The sequence below is a fragment of the Balaenoptera borealis genome (assembly GCF_965194805.1).
Source record: "Balaenoptera borealis genome assembly, chromosome: 1".
Classification (NCBI taxonomy): Eukaryota; Metazoa; Chordata; class Mammalia; order Artiodactyla; family Balaenopteridae; genus Balaenoptera; species Balaenoptera borealis.
The window spans coordinates 110,720,306-110,740,959 of NC_138860.1; the positions used below are offsets into that span (position 1 = coordinate 110,720,306).

Consider the following 20,654-nt stretch of genomic DNA (forward strand, 5'->3'; position numbering starts at 1 on the left):
CAACTGCCTTTCACCCTCTAGGAGCATTGCCCTGAAACTGCCGTGTAAGGAAACCTGTCTAGCCTACTGTAGGATGAGAGGTCACATGGAGAACTGAGGCAGCCCAGCTGACAGGCAACATTCAATACCAACTGCCAGCCATGGTGGCAAGCCATCCTGGACCTTCCAGCCCCGCTGACCCTCCAACTGAATGCAGACACATGAGCGAGTGAGTCTATAACCAGCAGAGTAACTGCCCAGCCACCCACAGAATCATGAGAAATTGTTTTAAGCCACTAGATGTTGGGGTGGTTTGTCGTTCAGCGATAGATCCAAACACCACTCAATAAAGGATATCGTTTATTATTACCATCCTTTCCTAACACGGAAATGTTACACCTATCTCTCCGACGGCACCAAGTCACACAGGGATAGGGTATTCTGTATCTTAAGCAATATGATCATTTCCGCCTCCTTTTAACCTTTGGCCTAGGGGCCCTGAAGCTTGTCTACACCTATGATCCAAATGGGAAATTTGGTGGCTTAAATGAGAAGACAGCCAAGGAGTTACTAAATTCTCTAAGTGGACTTTTATCCTGTTACCTAAGAGCAACTTAAAACCCTACCCGGGGTACTTTGAGAGTGGTTTCTCTTCTGACCTCCTCCCATAAGACTGCTATACCAAGAAACCAATAAACAATAACTGCTATAAAGACTGCTATACCAATAAACCAATAAAATACCAATAAACATGGTACTTATCTGACTCTGTATCTGGTTTGACACTATCAGGTAGCCAAAAAATCTAAATGCAGTGACATGTTTCTTTGAACCATTTCACAGGCCAGAGAGGTGATGATGCACAAATCTGATGTGGCTTCAGGTGACCTCAAGTTTAACATTTATTACCAACGTCATGTTTAAATACAGGGTTAAGTCCTGTCAAATACCTAAGCTTGGCCCATAGACTTGGTAAGAAAGAACTGTTCTGGGGCAATGTTCCTGAGGCCAGACTTAAGTGAATGAGGTTATAGAAGCTCAGATCCAGGTGGCTCAGGAAAGTTGAACTTTCCCCAGCTTTACAAAACAGGGTCAAGCTGCCCCAGCCTGTAGACCCCCTAATCCCAGAAATACTCATTCTATAACCTATTAACAATTTTAAGCCTGGTGATACTCTCAAGGCTTCTTGGAATGATGGCTCTGACCTTTCTAACTTGTGGAGCTATCAACGTGAAGATTACCATCCTTCCTACATGGATCAAGTGCAGAGTTGTGCTCTTTTTTATTTTAAAGGAAAACCTTTTGTTCCATCTTTGTTATGGTTCAAATACATTAATGCCATCAAAAAGCATCTTCACTTCTTGCTTTTTAAGTTGCAAGCCTAGTATTCTTGGGCCAATGGGTTCTACTCACAGAAATTCCACTAAAATTATATATTCTCTACTACCTTGTAGAAAAAAATTATCCAGGAACAATATCACATTGCTGTTTTCACTGGTCATGCATCCTCTTAAAGCTATTTCTGGATTAAACCCATGAAGTTACACCTCATCCTAATGACCCTTCACTGCTCCGTGCCAAGGCGTGACACCTCTGGCCAGAACTGAGGAACATGATATGAAATGCATCATAAAGCAAGGTCACTAGGTTTTACTGTACTACAATACCAGGAATGTGGTTGAGAAGGCTGGCCACTGCAAATGCAGCATTTTCTTGATGCAAATCCAAAGGAGAAATTTGTTTCACCTCCTAGAATCAGGACTAGATGGGCTCCTCCAATTTGGTTTCTCTTCTGGACACCTTGAAGCTTGTTCTGGATTGTTTGCCTCTTTTCTTTGGCTGCTGGAAAGCTGACAGCCAGAACTTCCAGGAAGAAGAGAACAGTACTTCAAAGTACACTCGTCCTCATACCCCATCTTATTTTCCTTTGACTTATTTTTCTTTTTTATCCTAAGTTTATTTTACCTTGTCATACTGTATGCATCTTTGCAAGCCTTCCCTAATCTTTTTTGGAACAAGGTGGGGTATAAATAAAAGTAAAGATACTATAGTCAGTGTGTATGCCTAATCCCCCTACTCTAGAGAGAGCTCTTGTAAGCAAGGGCTGTGCATTGCCCCACTTTAAAACCCCTATAGTGTCTAGTGCTGTGCTTTTACTGCTAAAAAAATATTTAGGGGAACTGAATGGCAGAATATGTACATTTTGATAGCACTATGTTACCTGAACTATGAAATACACAGTATACTAATGATTTTATCTTTTATCCTCAAAACAAGTTCACATGAGTGTGAAAGGATGCACGTACAAGAGTGTTTACTATAGCATTAGTTATCAGAAGCAACCTTAAGGTGCAGTGCTAGGGAAATGTTTAAATATATTGGTACAGACACACTATCCCAAGTTACACAGACATCAAAATGAACAAGAGGATACAGAAGAAATGTCCATCACATACTACCAAGTAGGAAAAAAAGTAGGCTGCGAAACGATAAATTTGTCATAAGTACACAGCTTGGCACGTTCTGGCATTTGTACAGAAAGAAGGTCTGAAGAGCTATACCCCCCCCCCCCCCCGCAAACTGCTAACTGGTTGAGGCTGGGGGTGAAGCCAGGGGAGGTGGGGGAAGGGGAAGAAGTGAACTTTCATTCTCTTTAACACTGATTGTCTGTAATGTTTCTTATAATGTGCAAGTGTCACTTTTGTAATTTAAAAATAAAAAACACTGAAGGAAACATTTAGAGACTTGAGGCTATAATGCATTCTCAAATCCTCAAAATGCCTAATGTCTTAAGGGTTTGTTCCGAGAGACTCAACTGGGATACTCCAAACATGCTGCCTTTGCTCCAAGCAGCCAGGCCTCCCCTTCCCGCAAGTTGGCCTTCCTCCCTATAGACTTTATCTTGCCCTGGATTTCTGCACAAAGCATGTAGGAAATTGATGTGTTCAGTAACACTCATACAGGTTGTTAAAATATGAAAAGGCAAAGAATCTTTCTCCATCGGAACATAGCTATAGAATTTATAAGTCCTTTAAACAGGATATAACAAATGATAAAGCATTTAAATTCATAATTGGCTCAATATTTTTACATGTATTAGAGCAAAACATGTTGATTGAGAAAGACTAGTTTGGGGAATTATGTCCCTAAAATGAAACACTTTGTAAAGGGGGGTTTTTCATTTGTTCTAAATTTTTTATCAAATGAAAATTCCTCCTTCCTCCTCTTCCACTAAATAAATATGTGCCAAACAAAGAGAAGTTTTCTGTGCCTTCAAAATATACTTTTTAAAGGTTTTTTTAAGCCTATTTGAAGAAAACTTAACTTGACCAAGATAGTTTCTCCATGTCCCCAAAATTTTAAAGTTAAATCAAAACCGATGTATAAATCTACCAACCAATGTACCAGTTTTTTCTAAGGCGGCCATGGCACAGTGGACACCAACACAGCCCAGGCCAGGATCCAACGTGGGCTCCAAGCCTGGGCTCCGTGGGAACAGTCAGGTGGAGACTATACGTCTGGAGCTCAGAGATGATGTCAGAGAAACCAGGATTGAAAGCATCAGATAAATAGCAGATAGCGGAGGAGCGGCGAAGTCAGACACTGAAAATATGTCAACTAAGAAAATCAGACAAGGCAGGGATGGGTCAAAGGAAGGATCCAACTAGGTCAGAATGCGGGTGATAAAAGCAAGCAGTAACCAAGCAACCCGGGTGACCTCTGATAACTGTGTACGTTTTCCTCCCGGCTTTGTTGTATTTGTTCACTGGTGAGGGTGTTAGGTATTGGAGTCAGAGGTTAATTATTATAAAAAGGAAATCAAAGGCCTACAGATAGACTCTGCCCTTGATTAACATCCAGGGCACAGCTAGTGGAATTAGCTCAAGGATGCTGGATGCTGTCTCACCTATTTCTCCAAGAAGCCTTTTTGGCAATCCCAAAGACTATGAATGCTGACTCCAGTTTGACTGTAGATCTTGAAATAGATGTCGAAGGAAGTCTTGATAAACCCTTTTATAAACTGTAATGAGAATACTTTTCCAATTCACTGTGAGGCAAGCAGCCAACTTCCTAAGGAGTTTGATCAGCAAATGGGGTTTTGAAACAACACATCCATCCGCTTCTTCTGCAAGAACTTCTCAAAGCTGGAAGGGGAGATGTGTGCTGCCTATACCCAGCCACTCTGCACTGTGACGCCCTTTGCTCCCTACCCAGCTGATCCAAGTGGCCTAAATCCATCAGCCAATTTGTTCTGGATCCATTTGTCTTCTTATTTAACCTACAGAGAAAAATCTACTGCTCTAAAGATACTACTTTCAAATTCAAGTTTACTCCTTCCACGCCTCCTTTTCCCTCAGAACCAACTGTTTTGCTTTGCAGTGGACAGAACTGGTAGGAAGTTCTATTTTTGCACCTGCCCGTCCAGCTGCCTTTCACTAACGTGAGTCCTTCACCCTCCAGACACCAGATGAGCTCCCACACTCCCCCCTGTCCCCACCGACAGGGGTCCAGAGATCTCCCAACCACTCTAAGCGCCCCCCACTTCCTCCAGCGTCTCCAACCCCAAGACCCAGCCTGCTCCACGGCAACCTGTTTTTCCATCCATCAGACACATGGTTTCCAAATAGTGGACTGTGACCCATGAATAGCTGATGAGTTTTTCAGAACACAGAATAGAAACAGAAATAGAGTAGAAATGGAAATGAAAATAGAAACAGTACACAGTAAAGGTACATATTGTTTCATGAAACCTGTTTCAGATACACATATACTTACCTGTGCCCTGAGTCAATGTGAAAATTGTACTGTGTTGCAATCCAGAAATGCCTGAAACAAGTCTGTGTCCATCTAGCCAGACTTCCCCCTCGCTACTGGGCCCGCTGCGCAGCGACTCCTTTCCCCATGCCGGCTCAAGCTCTGAATAGACTGCCAGCTGTCTTCTTCATCGGCTGTTTGCACAAACCTTGGCCTTTTAGAGTGACTCACAAGCTCCTTCTCATGTAGCCACAGGACTGCCTTCTCCTTGAACAGACCAATGTTCTGAGCAAACACACACATCCCTTTTTTTTTTTTTCCCACACACATCCCTTTGCTATCCTTAGCCCTCTTTTCAGGATCTGCTCACAGCACCTCCAACTGTCTCACTATGAATAACAAACCCAGAGCAGCAGGACTCCATTTCTTTGTACGCTACCTTTCATCTCCAAGAGAAAAAACATCACCAAAGTCACTCTTGAAATACCTTAGATTTTCTTACAAAATTAACTTCACTTTCCTGATGTAATGCGTTCCCTGATGTAATACATCCAGTGCCTGATACCAACGTCAGGTGAATGTAGCTCATCCCTAAAGTCTGTCTGCCATCCTTGAGAACAGATGGCTACTCCACCTCCATGTTGCTATCTTCTTCCTCTCACAAGGCAAATGGAAGGAGAGAAGGCACAACGAGGTGATTGTAGGAGCATGGGGGCATCCTTTCGTCTCTCAAGGACAAGGGCGAAAGCTGTCCAGCACGGCTCCGCCCCCGGTCCTGCCCTCCCGTGTCCAATCGCCCACAATTCTCACCCAGACAATTCATGCATTATCTTCCTCTAGAGAAAAACTCGTTTTCTGTATCTTCCTGTAGACCTTTCAGTTTACTTTTCTCAGTCAAACTGAGTATCCCACTTTTTAATCTTCCAAGAGGTAACAAAGCTAGATGAGTCCTTAATCTGCAGGATGTGGGACATTTGTTCGACAAGAAAGGGAGTAGGGGAGACAATGAGGTCTGAAGGTCTCTTATGAAGCAAACTGCTCAGTTTCCTCTCTTACACGGAAGGCCAGCTTTGAGGGAGGAACATAAACGTGGGGCATCGGTTAGAGCACCAAGGGAGAGAGTGAACAGGTCTGAGAACTGCAGGAAAGCTGTGCTAGGCTCTGGAAGGGCGAGAAACACTCTCAAAGGGAAAGGGAAAAAGGGCAAGTCACATCTAGGGCACATTCCAGAATTCTCCTCACAGCCCCACCACTCCCTCTCTGGGACCTGGCCCTTTTCCCATTTCCCAGTCAGGAATCCAGGGCTCCTTTACCACCTCTCTGGTCACCTGGTTATTGGGAGGACAGGCCCTCCAGCCCCACCCAAGTCGCCTCTTCCTCCTTCCCCACTCCTAGCTGGGAAAGGTCTTAACCAATCTAGCACTGAGTTAAATTTCTGATGGCTCCCTGCTCCGGAGGCCTCTGTTTACCTTGCTAATCAAACGAATCTCTCCCGACGGAGATTTCAGAAAATGAAGGAAAAGACAGGCCAACTCTTGCATCCATACTCTAGGGTCTATGTAGAAGGCTTCCTTCTTTGGAATTTACTATAAAGTTTCAGTCCCTTGACCACTGCCATTCCTAGGCACCTCGAAGTATACAGCTTGCGTTGCAAAAAGCCATTCTTCTTTCCAACAAGGTAAAGAAGGATTAGAGTGAAAGGAACAGGAACAGAAAGCTAATAGTGTAAAAAATCATGACTGACTGAGCAGCTGGGTGTGAGGCATCCACCCTAGATAGGTAAAACTCACGCAAGGTCACACAGTAAGGATTCAAACTCTGGAGGGAGGTAATGTGACAAAAGGGAGCTGCAGGGGTAGGGGAAAAAAGGCATCCTCAAAATATATTATCCTCAGGATCACCTAATGGCACAGGAAGGAGGATGGCAAATAAACTAAAATCCATGGTTCCTCAAGCCAATCTTTCAAATTTTCTAGTGTTGCCGGAGCCCACTTTTCTAATTCAGTTTCACCCATACAATTTAAGGACAAGATAAACAAGGGAAAAATTCTCTGCTTCACACATAGCACACTTAAAAGGGGACTGGCATTAATTCTACCGTATTACCTTAACTGGCTACACAAAGATGAAACTGCATTCCAAACTATACCCTGTGCTCACACAGCAGTATCTCACTTAAAATACACAATCTAAGATCCATTTTTCTCAACTCTGTTTATGAATGGGTAAAGATTTTACTAAAGTGACAGGTTTTTTTCCTACTTCACACATCAACTCCTAACATCCACACAGACTCTTCCAACTTGACCCCAAATTGGAATCAGATTCATTTAAACATTATCAAAGATCACTCTTTAACAATTATTTTATAATTTCATACAAAAATGTGCACCACATTCACACTCAGATGTGTACAACTAAGAAAATACTGGCCAGCAACAGTGAACCTTTAATGAACTTAGACAACTCAATGCGCTTTCACGGAGGGCGATAGGAAAACGCTAGCATTACGGATCCCATGTCATGGCTGGGTAAACCGAGGTACTTAGTTCCATAAACTTGCTCGGGTATACAGTGGTAGAGATGGAAACAGAAACCAATTTCTCCCTCTGACTCTGTGCCCAGTCCCTCTCCCACTAGACTCTTCAGCACTCGGTAGCTAAAAATGGGACCCACTTGAGAACTGCAAGCGTAAATAAAAGCTTCTTGTTTTATTTAGTAGTGGGGAGGTGGGAGAGGGGGAGACTTACCCACCTGATGCACCTGATCCTGTACCGGCCTCTAACAAGAAAGCTTTTCCTGGATGCCCAAAGCACCCATCCCTTTGAGCTGAGACCTGGGAGGCAGCCCCAGCAGCCCGAATCACGCAGCCCGGGAAACGCGAGTGGAACGCTGGGCGTCCGGGCAGCGCGGGGGCCGCGGGCCTCGGAACACCATCTGCGCCCAGAGCTGCGCCGGAGCCCGCCGGGCTAGGAGGATGCTGAGCCGGCAGCACACACCTGCTGGAGCCCTCCCCGGAGCCCCGGGCCGCCTCCCGCGCCGGGGACGCCCACCCAGCCTACGGGCGCCGGAGCCCTCGGCCGCGCTAGGCCGGGGGCGGGAAGCCGCGGCGCCCCTGCCAGCGGGCTGCGCTCGGCGGCGCGGGAGAGCCACGGGGCAAAGCGAGCCCGCCCTCCTCCCGAGCCCTCTCCAAACGGCGTCACCTGTGCCGGGTCCCGGGGCGACTCGCGCGCGGGCAGCGGTGCGCCGGGCCGGGAGAGGGCGGCGAGTGGTTACAGTCGCCTGGTCATCCGGCCCGGCCCGAGGGCTGGCGCCGGCCAGAACCGCCCCGCGAGATGCTCTTTGGGAGTCAGGGGAGCCGCAGGCTCCGAGCCGCAGGGAGGAACAGCCGCGGAGGCTACTGCTACCGCCGCGGCCGCCGCGCCCGCCTGGACTGCGGGCTCGGGTTACCGCAGAGCGGCTCCTTAAAGGGGCCGCGGCGCTCGGGCTCAGGCTCCCGCTCCGGCTCCAGGAGGCTCCGACCCCAGGCCAAAGTGGGCGGGGCCCGGGGCCCCGAGGCCGGCAGTAGGGCAGACCTTTGGGTGCTGGAACTTGGGTCCCGGAAAGGGCTCAAAACCGGGAACACCCGAGGCGGGTTGCTGTGGGATCCTGGAAGAGCACACCTCGCCAGGGACAGAGCGTAAGGTTCCTCGGCTTTCCAAAGCAAGTAACAAAACTAGCAAGTGGGACAATGGTCTGAGTCCACTTCCGCAGCGGTCAGTACCTGGGCTAGCCACGTAACCAAAATTCTTTTCAGATTATGAGTTTACATTTTTCCTTAGATGCCTAAATTCTGGTTAATGAAGCGCATGGTTTAATTATCAGAAAGGAGGTGAAAGGGCAATTGCTGATTTTTCCTGCCACGTCTCTCAGCCAAAGTCCCTCGCAGTTTTTGGTTTGGGGCTGCAGATGCGTTCCAAACTGGGTAGGGGGCGTGTGTGGAAGAGGCAAGTTCTTTTGGAGCCGCCTCCTCCGGAATCCCTGAAAAACACCACCTACACGCGGAGCCCCTCTGCTGTCAGGGTGGGGAAGTAGGATTTGGAATTTTTTGGGTGCTGGCTGAGAATTCCAAGTTGCCCAGTGCATAAAGTTTGCCGTTAAATAGTAGCTCTTCTCACCTGTTAAATACGGCCTCAAAAACTTCCAGGTCTCCTGGATCAAAAAGATAGAATTGTTTTGAATAAAACAAAATAATGAAGAAATACATTTAGGCTGTTATAATTTGCAAAAAAAAAAAAATCACAAATACTTTTTTTAGAAAGAACCTCACTGAGGTTCAATTTCTTCATCTCTATAATGGGGATAATAATTCACAGACATCTCTGAAGTGTCTTGGCAAATGGACTTCAGACTGACTTAGAAAAGACAAAACCCATTCCAAGCTACAGTGACAGAAACCTGCCCTGTAGTCAAGCAGGGAGGAAGATCTTGCAGGCCCCCAAGTGCACGTTCCCCTTTTTCTCCCCAAGACTCTCAGGACATACCAGGGTACCAATGCCCTTTGACAACAACCTGTCCCATCACAGTCGCTTCACAGTGTGCATAGTCCTTGACAACTTTGGTTTGCCCCATACCTGTCTATGCACTCACACAGGTATTTCATAACTATCCACGGACAGGATGGTTGTAGGTGCACATCAGTGGGATCAGCCCTGCAAGTACAGATTACACACATTATCTCAGGAATCTGCATCAAGACTACCTCTTCCAGGGGCTTCCCTGGTGGCGAGGTGGTTAGGAATCCACCTGCCAATGCAGGGGACACGGGTTCGATCCCTGGTCAGGGAAGATCCCACATGCCACGGGGAGCAACTAAGCCCGTGCGCCACAACTACTGAGCCCGCGTGCTGCAACTACTGGAACCCACGTGCCTAGAACCCGAGCTCCAAAACAAGAGAAGCCACCACAATGAGAAGCCCGTGCACCACAAGGAAGAGTAGTCCCCCCTCGCCGCAACTAGAGAAAGCCCGCCCACAGCAACAAAGACCCAGTGCAGCCAAAAATAAAAAAATAATAATAATAAAATAAAATTAATAAATTTATTTTTTAAAAAAAGATTACCTCCACAGACTCTGTCCTGTGCTTGTCTGCAGTGGCTGATAGTTGCTCTGTTCTTTCCTGATAAACACACCACGGTTATCTTTTATATGCATATTCTCTAACACCCACAGCAGTAGCCAAGACCAAGTAAACCCACAGGAATCCAGCATACTCTTATCCCACCATACTCCTTCATGTTAGGCCTCTACAAATGCATCCTCAAATCTGCAGGATTGTTATAGGATTATAGAGAGTGTGTAAGTGAACACATCAAGGACAAGACCTGATATATGAAAGGAATTCAGTAAATATTAGTTGAATTTTGAAGCTTTTAAACTAATTAAAACTCAATGACCTTAGGAGGTAGAAGAATACATCAACTGCACATTTTTCCTCAAATTTTTAATGCAGCTTAATTTCTTCAAAAATACCCATTTCATTTTCACATTTACATCTTTAATTACTATTCTTAACTTTGTTTTACCAATACTGTTTTTCCAAGGACAGTTCCCACAAATTCTGTATTTACTACCTCAGTTTTTCTGCATTTTGAATATGTCTCAAAGCTGGATTGTACTTTTTATATTTTTGTTCATTGAAATAGTTCAAAGAAACAGTTCAGAGAAATGAAATTTTCCATACTTAAAAAGAGAAATAAATTACTAAAATTCTTTTGAGGCAAATTTTCCTGATAAATGTCTGTTTCCAAAAATTCCTAAACTTCTAATTAGAGCCAATTATTTGGAAAACTGAGACCAAAAGCTGTTCCTTCCTGAAATTACAAGATAATTAAAGCAAAAGTATTTTGGGGAAACTGCCTCAGTTCTCCATTCTGCTCTGTTAGTGAAGCTATAACCAAAATGGCACCAAACATTTTGATAGAAAAGTTGATTTAGTCAGAAATGAATAGCCCCGGGCACAACTTTTCCCTTAATTGGTAGTTTTAGTGTATTAAGAATTTTTTTTGTAAGGTTTTTTTAATAATTAAAAGTACTTTCATTTGTTTTTCAGAATTTTTCAAGGAGAAACTATTTCAGGATATTAAGAGTGGTTATCTCTGGGTGGGTGAGATTCTATGTCATTTGTGTTCTTTTGGTTCTCTTATTTTATGAGACTTTCTTCCCATAATATATATGTCTTACTTTTGTCTGCATTTTTATTTTTAATGAAAGTAATACAGTTAAGTGAAAATTCAAGTGGTTCTTAAAGGCTTTTAACAAAAAATACCCATGAGTCCCATCAGTCCCCTGACCAACTTCTCCCCCACCTAGCTTCACCCCAGTTCCCCACAACCCTGCTAGGTGTTCTTCATTTCCTAAATGATAAACTTATACCAATGTTTCTTGATTTTCAGGTTTAGACATTATTTATTGACTTCTTGTCATGGTATTTGAGGATTTAGCTCTTTTATACACACTACCACCCACTTTGCCCTCACCCTTCCTTCTGACATAGCCACATCCCAACTCTTGTTCAAGTCAGCAATTAGGGTTTATATCATCTTGACAATACAAATATAGGGTGTTGCTGAACCAAGTAAGCTACCATGATAACGCTTTTCTTGAAAATCTCCTGTTCTTTCTGGAGTTAAAAATTTCTTTGTTTTTTCACTTTTAAAAAAATGTACCTAACCTGAATTTTATCCAGATGCTTCAACGTAACTATCAAATGCCCATCAATAATATCTTCTAATGCCTAAACACATGATTTTTCGTTTATTCTCTTACTTTGTTAAAGCACAGACCCCAGTAGCTTACTCAGAAGGGGTGCATAGAAGATAAATTTTTAGAGGGCTTGACTGTCTGAAAATGTCTTTATTCTATTCTCATCCTTGATTGATAATTTGGATAAATTGAAGATCATTTTCCCTCAGCATTTTAAAAGCATTGTTCCACTGTCTTTTACTTCCAGCGTTGCCACTGCAATGTCTAATACCTTTCTAGTTCCCATTCCTCTGTATCTGACCTATTTTTCCTTCTAGAATCTTCCCATTATCTCTAGTAGTCTAAACGTTCACAATGATGTACCTTAGAATGGTTCTTTTTTCATTGATTGTGCTGGATACTCAGGGGTTCTTTTGATCTTATCTGCAATTATTTTCTTTTATTATTTCATTGCTAATTTCCTCCCTCCCATTTTCTCTGTTCTCTCTTTGTGAGCTCTTGTTACTAGGATGTTGGGACTTCAATATTATTCTCTAGATTTATTGTCCTTTTATCTGATTGATCATCTCTGCATCTTTCTTTTCTACTGTCTAAGACAGAGGTTCTAAATTGGGGGGAGGGAGAGTTGATTCTCCCCACCCCAGCCATTTGGCAATGTCTAGTGATATTTTTGGTGGTCACCACAGGAAAAAGGGGCATGCACTGGCATCTAGTGAGTAAAGGCCAGGGAGGCTGCTAAGCGTGTTACAATGCACAGGACAGCCTCCCACGACAAAGAATTTCCAGCCCCAAATGTCAGTCACGCCAAGATTGAGAAATTCTGGACCAGGAGAATTACTTAACTTTATCTTCCAACTTTCTAAAGTTTCTATTTCAAACATATTTTTCTTTCCTATTCTCTCATTAGCTCTTTTGTTATGGGAACTCTCCATCAAAAAATAAACTCCTTTCTCCAGAAAAGAAATTTCATACTTCACAGAAAGATTGTGTTGGTAGTGGTACAGTCAGGGTGGAGTGCATGAGTGCAGGCTGGCTGTATGAGGTGGGGAAGAGAACCAGTGGTCCAAGAGCTTTGTAAACAACTTTGGTCAATCCCCCTTCTTCAGGTTTATTCCTCAACCCTGCCTTCCACCATACACTGCACCTCCAAATGCTAAGTCTCCTCCAAGCACTTAGGTTAGCCCCCCTCCCACTTTGCCAAGTCAATTACAGTCGGCCTGCCATTTCTGTGGATGTGGAACCTGGTCATAGGGAGGGCAGACTGTACTTCACCATTTTATGTACGGAACTTGAGCATCCATGGATAGTGATATCCAAAGGAGGTCCTGGAACCAATCCCCCAAAGATACCGAGGTATGACTGCATCTCTACTCCATCCAACTTCTGGCTTCCAAAATTTACTGAGATCTCCCATCTGCAGTGTACTTTTCTCCAGTCCTCTTCTTTCTTGTGGCTTATATCTTGTAAACCCCTTCGTACACTATCATTTTAGTGCTACTCTGCAAAGAATAAGTGATTAAAAAAATTAAGTAACAGAAAGGGACCCAAAACAGAGGAAGGGGAAGAACATGAATCTATTTTTCTTAAATTTCTAACTTATTTTTTTAATTGTGCCAAAATATTTTCATAAATTAAAAAATTTTTTTTACAAATTAAATAGATGTTAACAATCACTAGTTTACGTATATGTTTATAACTTTTAGATCAGTTTGTTGAATATCCTTCCAGATACTTTTCCATGCATACTTGCATATACTTTAAGATTTTTTAAATAACAAAATGAATTAAAACAGTACATATTATTGTGTAATTGCTCAGACTATTCCATTCAATGGGTGCACCATAATGTATTTAACCGATCTCTTACTGTTAGACATTTATAGACCTTACTGTTGGATCAAATTTTTAGTTTTCCCGATACAGTAAAGTAGTAATGTCTGACTAGAAATTAATTCTAAGATTCAAAGCCAGTTTCAAGATTAATGGGGAAACACTGGAGGATTCCTGCTCAGATCAAGAGGAAGACAAGGCGGATGGCCACTCTCCCACTGTTAATACAGTGGTACTGGAAGTATCAGTCAAGGGTACTAGTGAAAGAGAAAAAGTAAAGACAATAACCATTGGGAAAAAAGATTATAAAGTTGTTAATATTTGTAGATTATGATTATATACTTGGAAAACCCAAGAAAATCAACTGAAAAAATATATAAACAATAGAAAATTAAGTATGGGAGCAGGATATAAAATTAATTTGTGGAAATCTGATATATATAGATATATATGTATACATATAACTGTGTACATGTGTGTATATATACATGTATAAATACACATATATATTTGTATACACACACACACACACACAATACCCCCTTACAAAATAAAAGGAAGAAAAGCTTCCACTTACAACTGCAGCAAAAAATATAAAGTGCCTAGGAATAGATTTAACAATACAAATAACAATATAAATATGAAAAACTTATATGAGAAAACCTTTAAAACACTCCTACAGGACCCAAAGTAGACTTGAACAATGAAAAGATAGACCATGCTGTTAAATAGGAAAAGTCAATGTATGTCAATTCTCCCTAAATTTTAATTTGTAAATTTATTGCAATGTCAATGAAAATACTATTTTCTGGAACAGGACAAGCTGATTCTAAAGATCATATGGAAAAATAAACAAGCAAGAATCACAGAAAAACTCTTTTGAAAAGGAAGAATAGCTTCCTATGTATTAAAAAATACTACAGAACCTCAATAATGAAATACTTTTGGATAAGCCATAGGAATAGAGAGACTAATGGAATTGAATAAAAAGTCCAGAAATAGACCCAAATTAGGAACATCTCAAACCAATGGTATAAAACGGACTTTTTAATAAATGGATAACATCTGGAAAAAATTAATTTAAATCTATATCTCATATTGTATACTAGGATAAATTCCAAATGGGTCAAATATTTGAATATATACTGTGAACACGCACAAATGTACTCTAAGAAAATATAGGTGAATTCTCTTCTTAACTTGGAATGGGAAGGCCTTTCTAACTGTGACTCAAAATCTAGAAGCCATAAAATATAAATAAATGTAACTAATTAAAAATCAAAAACTACTACAAGGCAAAAACTAATAACAATAACATAAGCAAAGTTGAAACACAAATTACAAACTAGGGAAAAAAATATCTGGTACTCAAATCACAGAAAAAGGGCTAACCTCCTTAATGTATAAGAAGCTTCTATAAATCAAGAAGAAAAAAATTCTGCCACTCAAAAAGAAAAAAGAAAGAAGACCTTAACAGACAAGTGACAAAAAAAGAAATATAAAAATGACCCTTACACATTATAAATGGCCCTCATTCATAAAGATAAGCAAATTAAAACTAACCAACCTCATCTTATACACAGATTGTTATTTTACTTTCTCACTATTCTCTGACTTTGGAGCATTCACTTCTCACTACATTCGCTTCAGATTGGATCTACCCATTATCATTTTGAGAAAAAATGGGAAATTTATGAAGCTATGTCTTTCTTTAAGTTCTATAGCACATTTTGTTAACAAGGCACATAGACCTTAACTGTATAATATTAGAGTGTTACTGTTTATCAACATATTAAAATTCATGCTTGCTGTTTTGAAATATGAAGAACCCATATATCATTATGATAAAAATCAGAACAAGTATGTTCCCTATCTTCATCTTATGAACAAATTAAAAAAAATAAAGTTGATAGTTAAATTATTCATAACTATAGTTAAATACAATTTTAAAATTTAGAAATATTCCTTAGTATAAACATCTCCTACCCTAGCCCCATCCTCTGCCAAATATATTCAGTTCCAAAAGAATCAAATTTTTGTAGTGATATAATTCAACTACTTCAATAGTCATGTGTTCATATGCACTGGTCACATGAACTATCTTAAAAGTAACTAAAAAGAAAAAACAAGGGCTTCCCTGGTGGCACAGTGGTTGAGAATCTGCCTGCCAATGCAGGGGACACGGGTTCAAGCCCTGGTCCGGGAAGATCCCACATGCCGCGGAGCAACTGGGCCCGTGAGCCACAATTACTGAGCCTGTGCGTCTGGAGCCTGTGCTCTGCAACAAGAGAGGCCGCGACAGTGAGAGGGCTGTGCACTGCAATGAAGAGTGGCCCCCGCTTGCCGCAACTAGAGAAAGCCCTCGCACAGAAACGAAGACCCAACACAGCCATAAATAAATTAAAAAAAAAAAACAAGAGCAATTTCCATGACAGTATTGTCTTAATATACAAACATATTATCTCCCTTATATGTCCCAATCAAACTGATCTCCTAACGTCATCATGACTATAATTCATGTGATAGTATTACTGTAATCAACCCACGATTTAAATCCTGTTCATCACTAACTGAAGTTCCTGTTTTAGGCACTCTGTATGAGAAGTTAGAAGCATCAAGAATGAGAGTTATGGGGGATTGGTTCAAGATGGTGGAGAAGAAGGACGTGCTCTCACTCCCTCTTGCAAGAGCACCGGAATCACAACTAACTGCTGAAAAATCATCGACAGGAAGACACTGGAACTCACCAAAAAAGATATGCCACATCCAAAGACAAACGAGAAGCCACAGTGAGATGGTAGGAGGGGCGCAATCACAATAAAATCAAATCCCATAACTGCTGGGTGGGCGACTCACAAACTGGAGAACACTTATACAACAGAAGTACACCACTGGAGTGAAGGTTCTGAGCCCCACGTCAGGCTTCCCAACCTGGGGGTCCGGCAATGGGAGGAGGAATTCCTAGAGAATCAGACTTTGAAAGCTAGCAGGATTTGACTGCAGGACTTCAACAGGACTGGGGGAAACAGAGACTCCACTCTTGGAGGGCATACATAAAGTGGTGTGTGCATCGGGACCCAGGGGAAGGAGCAGTGACCCCATAGGAGACTGAACCAGACCTACCTGCTAGTGATGGAGGCTCTCCTGCAGAGGCGGGGGGTGGCTGTGTCTCACCGTGAGGACAAGGACACTGGCAGCAGAAGTTCTGGGAAGTACTCCTTGGCGTGAGCCCTCCCAGAGTCCGCCATTAGCCCCACCAAAGAGCCCGGGTAGGCTCCAGTGTTGGGTCGCCTCAGGCCAAACAACGAACAGGGAGGGAACCCAGCCCCACCCATCAGCAGAAAAGTGGATTCAAGTTTTACTGAGCTCTACCCACCAGAGCAACAGCCAGCTCTACCCACCACCAGTTCCTCCCATCAGGAAATTTGCACAAACCTCTTAGATAGCTTCATCCAGCAGAGGGCAGACAGCAGAAGCAAGAAGAACTACAATCCTGCAGCCTATGGGACAAAAACCACATTCAGAAAAAGAAAGAAAAGATGAAAAGGCAGAGGGCTATGTACCAGATGAAGGAACAAGAAAAAACCCCAGAAAAACAGCTAAATGAAATGGAGATAGGCAGCATTCCAGAAAAAGAATTCAGAATAATGATAGTGAAGATGATCCAGGACCTTGGAAAAAGAATGGAGGCAAAGATCGAGAAGATGCAAGAAATGTTTAACAAAGACCTAGAAGAATTAAAGAACAAACAAACATAGATGAACAATAAAATAACTGAAATGAAAACTACACTAGAAGGAATCAAAAGCAGAATAACTGAGGCAGACGAACGGATAAGTGACCTGGAAGACAGAATGGTGGAATTCACTGCTGCGGAACAGAATAAAGAAAAAAGAATGAAAAGAAATGAAGACAGTCTAAGAGACCTCTGGGACAACATTAAACGCAACAACATTCACATTATAGGGATCCCAGAAGGAGAAGAGAGAGAGAAAGGACCAGAGAAAATATTTGAAAAGATTATAGTCTAAAACTTCCGTAACATAAGAAAGGAAATAGCTACCCAAGTCCAGGAAGCACAGAGAGTCCCATACAGGATAAACCCAAGGAGAAACACGCTGAGACACATAGTAATCAAATTGGCAAAAATTAAAGACAAAGATAAATTATTGAAAGCAGCAAGGGAAAAACGACAAATAACATACAAGGGAACTCCCATAAGGTTAACAGCTGATTTTTCAGCAGAAACTCTACAAGCCAGAAGGGAGTGGCATGATATATTTAAAGTGATGAAAGGGAACAACCTACAACCAAGATTACTCTACCCGGCAAGGATCTCATTCAGATTTGATGGAGAAATCAAAAGCTTTACAGACAAGCAAAAGCTAAGAGAATTCAGCACCACCAAACCAGCTCTACAACAAATGCTAAAGGAACTTCTCTAAGTGGGAAACACAAGAGAAGAAAAGGACCTACAAAAACAAACCCAAAACAATTAAGAAAATGGTAATAAGAACATACATATTGATAATTACCTTAAACGTGAATGGATTAAATGCTCCAACCAAAAGACACAGGCTCACTGAGTGGATACAAAAACAAGACCCATATATATGCTATCTACAAGAGACCCACTTTAGACCTAGGGACACATACAGACTGAAAGTGAGGGGATGGAAAAAGATATTCCATGCAAATGGAAGTCAAAAGAAAGCTGGAGTAGCAATACTCATATCAGATAAAATAGACTTTAAAATAAAGAATGTTACAAGAGACAAGGAAGGACACTACATAATGATCAAGGGATCAATCCAAGAAGAAGATATAACAATTATAAATATATATGCACTCAACATAGGAGCACCTCAATACATAGTCAACTGCTAACACCTATAAGAGACAAAAACGACAGTAACACAATAATAGTGGGAGACTTTAACACCTCACTTACACCAATGGACAGATCATCCAAAATGAAAATTAATAAGGAAACAGAAGCTTTAAATGACACAATAGACCAGATAGATTTAATTGATATTTATAGAACATTCCATCCAAAAACAGCAGATTATACTTTCTTCTCAAGTGCACATGGAACATTCTCCAGGATAGATCACATCTTGGGTCACAAATCAAGCCTCAGTAAATATAAGAAAATTGAAAGAATATCAAGCATCTTTTCTGACCACAATGTTATGAGATTAGAAATCAATTACAGGGAAAAAAACGTAAAAAACACAAACACATGGAGGCTAAACAATACGTTACTAAATAACCAAGAGATCACTGAAGAAATCAAAGAGAAAATCTAAAAGTACCTAGAGACAAATGACAATGGAAACACGACGATCCAAAACCTATGGGATGCAGCAAAAGCAGTTCTAAGAGGGAAGTTTATAGCAATACAATCCTACCTCAAGAAACAACAAACATCTCAAATAAACAACCTAACCTTACACCTAAAGGAACTAGAGAAAGAACAAACAAAACCCAAAGTTAGGAGAAGGAAAGAAATCATAAAGATCGGAGCATAACTAAATGAAATAGAAACCAAGAAGATAATAGCAATGATCAATAAAACTAAAATCTGGTTCTTTGAGAAGATAAACAAAATTGATAAACCATTAGCCAGACTCATCAAGAAAAAGCAGGAGAGGACTCAAATCAATAAACAGAAACACAAAGCATCCTAAGAGACTACTACAAGCAGCTCTATGCCAATAAAATGGACAACCTGGAAGAAATGGACAAATTCTTAGAAAGGTATAACCTTCCAAGAACGAACCAGGAAGAAATAGAAAATATGAACAGACCAATCACAAGTAATGAAATTGAAACTGTGATGAAAAATCTTCCAACAAACAAAAGCCCAGGACCAGATGGCTTCACAGGTGAAGTCTATCAAACATTTAGAGAAGAGCTAACACCCATCCTTCTCAAACTCCTCCAAAAAATTGCAGAGGAAGGAACACTCCCAAACTCATTCTATGAGACCACCATCACCCTGATACCAAAACCAGACAAAGATACTACAGAAAAAGAAAATTACAGTCCAATATCACTGATGAATATAAATGCAAAAATGCTCAAGAAAATACTAGCAAACTGAATCCAACAACACATTAAAAGGATCATACACCATGATCAAGTGGGATTTATCCCAGGGATGCAAGGATTCTTCAGTATACACAAATCAATCAATGTGATACACCATGTTAACAAATTTAGAAGAAAAACCATATTATCATCTCAATAGGTGCAGAAAAAGCTTTTGACAAAATTCAACACCCATTTATGATAAAAACTCTTCAGAAAGTGGGCATAGAGGGAACCTACCTCAACATAATAAAGGACATATACAACAAACCCACAGCAAACATCATTCTCAATGGTGAAAAACTGAAAGCATTTCCTCTAAGATCAGGAACAAAACAAGGATGTCCACTCTCACCACTATTATTCAACATAGTTTTGGAAGTCCTAGCCATGGCAATCACAGAAGAAAAAGAAATAAAAGGAATCCAAATTGGAAAAGAAGAAGTAAAACTGTCACTGTTTGCAGATGACATGATAGTATACATAGAGAATCCTGAAGATGCCACCAGAAAACTACTAGAGTGAATCAATGAATTTGGTAAAGTTGCAGGATACAAAATTAATGCACAGAAATCTCTTGCATTCTTATATACTAGTGATGAAAAATCTGAAAGAGAAATTAAGGAAACACTCCTGTTTACCATTGCAACAAAAAGAATAAACTACCTAGGAATAAACCTACCTAGGGAGACAAAAGACCTGCATGCAGAAAACTAAAAGACACTGCTGAAAGAAATTAAAGATGATACAAACAGATGTAGAGTTATACCATATTCTTGGATTGGAAGAATCAATACTGTGAAAATGACTATACTACCCAAAGCAATCTACAGATTCAATGCAATCCCTAACAAATTACCAATGGCATTTTTTACAGAACTAGAACAAAAAATCTTAAAATTTGTATGGAGACACAAAAGACCCCGAATATCCAAAGCAAAGTCTTAAGGGGAAAAAATGGAGCTGGAGGAATCAGACTCCTTGACTTCAGACTATACTTCAGACTATACTACAAAGCTACAGGAATCAAGACAATATGGTACTGGCACAAAACAGAAATATAGATCAATGGAACAGGATAGAAAGCCCAGAGATAAACTCACGCACCTATGGTCAACTAATCTATGACAAAGGAGGCAAGGATATACAGTGGAGAAAACACAGTCTCTTCAATAAGTGGTGCTGGGAAAACTGGACAGCTACATGTAAAAGAATGAAATTAGAACACTCCCTAACACCATACACAAAAAT

At 41.2% G+C, this 20,654-nt stretch overlaps 1 protein-coding gene across 15 annotated transcripts in view; it reads right to left on the bottom strand.

Annotated features, from left to right (window-relative positions):
- The window catches only part of LOC309626008 (TLC domain-containing protein 4-like), a 93,630-nt gene that overhangs the window by 55,895 nt on the left and 17,081 nt on the right, over positions 1-20,654 (bottom strand). For 3 of the 15 annotated variants that reach the window (XM_082386213.1, XM_082386215.1, XM_082386207.1), the window contains exons 2-6: positions 16,743-16,807; positions 12,827-12,976; positions 9,835-9,891; positions 9,348-9,425; positions 8,892-8,925 (exon numbers count right to left, since the gene is read on the bottom strand). The exons of 2 other annotated variants lie outside the window; for them this stretch is intronic. The gene's annotated coding sequence lies outside the window, so the exon portion shown is untranslated. Of the gene's footprint in view, positions 1-7,488; positions 7,572-7,937; positions 8,246-8,891; positions 8,926-9,347; positions 9,426-9,834; positions 9,892-12,749; positions 12,786-12,826; positions 12,977-16,742; positions 16,808-20,654 lie in introns of those variants that run through there. 10 more of the 15 variants (XM_082386220.1, XM_082386219.1, XM_082386221.1 and 7 more) reach the window with 9 other exon arrangements.